Source organism: Penaeus monodon, chromosome 28 (genome assembly GCF_015228065.2).
Source record: "Penaeus monodon isolate SGIC_2016 chromosome 28, NSTDA_Pmon_1, whole genome shotgun sequence".
Taxonomy (NCBI): Eukaryota; Metazoa; Arthropoda; class Malacostraca; order Decapoda; family Penaeidae; genus Penaeus; species Penaeus monodon.
The window spans coordinates 7,445,243-7,449,127 of NC_051413.1; the positions used below are offsets into that span (position 1 = coordinate 7,445,243).

Consider the following 3,885-nt stretch of genomic DNA (forward strand, 5'->3'; position numbering starts at 1 on the left):
CTTTCTGGATCTTGGTCCCTTTCTGGTCTAGATTAGGGATGAAAAACGCTAATTCAAGGCAGGTAAATAATGTCACTCCTGAAGATCACCTGGATCTCGTCTGTTAATAAACACTACAAATTTACTTTAGATGAGTAATGTAACCTTTGTTGTAACAATATGAAGTAAAAGAACAGTAAGTAAACGAAGCAAATATGATTAACAGTAACCCTGAAAAACTTGCTGGATAAATCGCCTGTAAAGTGCGTTTTCTCGGAGTGGTTAGGTTTGCGACTGTCTGCGGTATTTTGTTGGTAATGATGCTTCGGGTTGATGTTGTGGCAGTGTTCAGCTTGTAAGGGCGGATGCCGTGTGCTTTTTTGATTTTATTTTCAACATTATTTTGGAATAATAATACATAGAACTACTAGGGCGTGGCCTATATCGTATAGCATTTGAGGTGTACTCGGCTATAATAGGGGAATGTGTGTTATTATACATGATCTGTGAAAGTGCACACATTTGAAGAAATGTTCTGGCCTTGGGGAAAATAACAGAAGTCCAAACGTTGGGCAATAATTTGGGAGTGGAGAAGAGAGCTAGTCACCTTGCAAGCGTCGTGCATCTTGCCCCCCTTTGGGAGGAGGCGAGGTCTGTGCTAAAAACGTGTTCATTTTGCTAAACTGAGCTCTCAGACCGCATTTTTGACTAGCCTATAATTTTCAGTGAATTTTGAGAGCTATTTATGCTGACGAACGAGCACTTAGTATTTTGAAAAATTTTTGTTTTCATCATATTCGATTATCTATGCGTTACAGATTACATAAAAGGGAGAATCTGCAGATGTTATAAAAAATATGGCCTTCTAAAATTTTAAGAGGTTTTCAACTCTTCCCAGATTAGTTGTAAGTAGAGGCAGCTACGGCCTTAGCAAGGGACTACTACGGGTTGTTGCCTTAGCTGGTTGTACATTTACCACTGTTCTTTTTTTTCAGAGTTGATCTGCTTCTTCCTTAACACTACCAGGGATCTTAAATAGTAATCTGAGAGAAGCTTGGACCATGTTTGCCCTCGCGCAAGGAGGCTTCAGTGGGCGAAGTAAGATGTTTAAAAACTCAAATGCCGGCATGTGTTTCTGGCTGTCACATGTTCGTGAAGTGGAGATCCTGTTTGCGACAGCATTTGCAAACAGTCGTTTTTTTGTAGAAGAATTCACGCAAATTTTTTCCGTCCATTGGACAAAAAAAATGTTTTATGGCAATATGAGAGGTGATCGAGAAAAATTGGATAGCATGAATTTATCATATCGTGATTGCTCTTCAAACTCGCCAACAATAGAGAAAGCCAAAGGGCCAGGGGAGGCGGCTGTCACGATCTGCTTGGCGGCAATTATGTATTCCAAGGACACTTTTCCCACAATGTTTTCAAGAATAAAAAAAAACAGGAAAATTTTAAGACCTTGAGGGGAAGTCCCACAAGGGTTCCGAATCGTTATTTTCCAGAGTGTATCTGCATCCGTTCTCGAGGTCGACTGGCTTGGTTTATTGATTTTTTTTTTTTTAAACGATGCTCATGGAATGACAGGTATTCAATGTAGAGAAAACGACTTTCGTAAAGGTAGGCCTTGTGGCGGGCGCAGTGAAATCCAATATGAGGAAATAAAATTGTTCTGTTGGCCAACTTAGCTCTTCTTACACGTTCATGGTCGCGCGCTGTTCCGGACGTCGATTAACTTTTTGGAAAATAACGCGGTGGTTATATTTTTTTAAGTTCTCATTTGTTAAGGGTTTTGATTAAATAAAATGCGCACACGATAGTCGTTTGGAATGATTTTTTTTTCTTCAATTTTACGCAGAAAGTAGTATTTAAGTATTACGTATTACATTTTTTTTGGTCGTATCTTTTATTTACCTTCAATTTCAATGATTTTACACTTTTGTATTCATCATCAGCGATTGAAAATATGGTCCTCATCACTCGCTTCTGTCATTCATTAATCATTCTCCATTTTTTACTCATTCTGTTTGGTGTGCCCACTGAGAGTGGTTGGTTTGGTTGTGCCCCCCTGAGAGTGGTTTGGGTTTGGTGTGCCCCCTGAGAGTGGTTTGGTTTGGTGTGCCCACTGAGAGTGGTTGGTTTGGGTGTGCCCACTGAGAGTGGTTGGTTTGGTGTGCCCACTGAGAGTGGTTGGTTTGGTGTGCCACTGAGAGTGGTTGGTTTTGTGTGCCCACTGAGAGTGGTTGGTTTGGTGTGCCACTGAGAGTGGTTGGTTTGGTGTGCCCACGAGAGTGCTTGTACACATATAGTCATCATATTCTTGTTTCAATTGATCCATAATTGTTAAAAATTATTCTTCCCCCAAGCATGATTCACTATATGCACTTTCCCATCAAACATTATGCTTGTCTCATAACAGTATTCATTATCCATGATTCACCACACCTTCACCTTTCATTGATCCTAATTCATCACATTCTTAACAGTACATTGCCCCTCTCTACTCCATACTGTTCATCCTTACACTTGCTTCTCATCCCATGCTATTCTTATGCACCTACTCCATTATTTCACTTACCTACTGCCTAGGTACTCAGTCTTTACCATTTATATGTTTCTACTTTTTACCTGCTTACGTTCACTATTCTTACAGGTTTGTTTCAGGCTGTTAGAATCAAACACAGTTACTTGTATTTCATGTTTGCTTTTAAATTTTAGGCATCCAAAATCATGTGCATCTATGGCAGAGATCATGTCTGTGCTCTTTTTCCACACAATGCGCTACAAGCTCTCGGGTCCCAAGGAGCCCAGCTCAGACAGGGGTTTATTCTGTCCAAGGGTCATGCAGTCCCATCCTCTATGCTGGTAAGTAAGAAGGTTGTAGGGACTACTGTTATTTTATGGTCTCCTTTCTCATTAAAAAGACAAGGAATAAAGTATGTATCCATCTCTGAAGTTATGTAAGCCTTGTCATTAAATTTTTATGAGGTCTTATAATTGGTTTTAAATCACTTCTGAAAGGTTAATCCTTTGTTTCTTGCTGTTCTTTAGCATGGGCTGAGGCAGGTCTATTCCCCACTGAGGAGTTGATGAACCCGCGTAAGATCGACAAAGATCTTGAGGGCCATCCCATCCTCGCCTCAACTTTGTGGATGTGGCCACTGGCTCATTGGGTCGGGTCTCTCTGTAGCTTGTGGCATGGCCTATGTGGGCAAGTTTTATGACAAAGCTTCTTACAGGTAATTGCTTTTTACTTTTTAAAAGATGAAGAAATATTTGTTTTGTTGTAGAAGCAGATTCTTTTTAATCTTTTAGTAATGCTATGTGCTAAATCTGTCTTTCCAGGGGCTACTGTCTCATTGGTGATGGTGAAAGTGCTGAGGGCAGAAATCTGGGAGGCTTTGAGCTTTGCAGGAATCAAGAAGCTGGACAATCGGGTTTGGCCATTTTGACATCATCGTCTTGGTCAGCAGAGCCCACAGCCTTCCAACATGACAGGATGCTTCCCGCTCCCGGCCTCGAAGGTTTTGGCTGGAATACCTTGGTTGTGGATGGCCATGATATTTAGGCTATTTGCAAGGTAACTTTAGTCTTGAAATGCTAATAGCAGTTATAATTCTAGTTGGCGGGGGATGCACCTGACTCATGGAGTAGTTATATTGGTGACAAGTGCTTAGAGATTGTCTTGGCAGAAGGTTAAAGGGTTTTAGAGACAAAAACAAATTGGCAAGATATTTTGCAGCTGAGGAACTTGTAGGAGTGAATTAACTCCAGGAATAGATTTGAAATGGGTTAAAAAATGAAATACTGAGTAATGAATATAATAAGCAATTACTCAATTTAAAATATGGAATTAGTCCCTTTATTAAATACCAATTAAAACAGTATACAGTGTTGGATAATCATAGC

General features: G+C 40.2%; 1 pseudogene; it reads left to right on the top strand.

The window, feature by feature from the left end:
- The first annotated feature begins 2,343 nt into the window (after window positions 1-2,343).
- The window catches only part of LOC119591031, a 6,746-nt pseudogene continuing 5,204 nt past the window's right edge, over window positions 2,344-3,885 (top strand).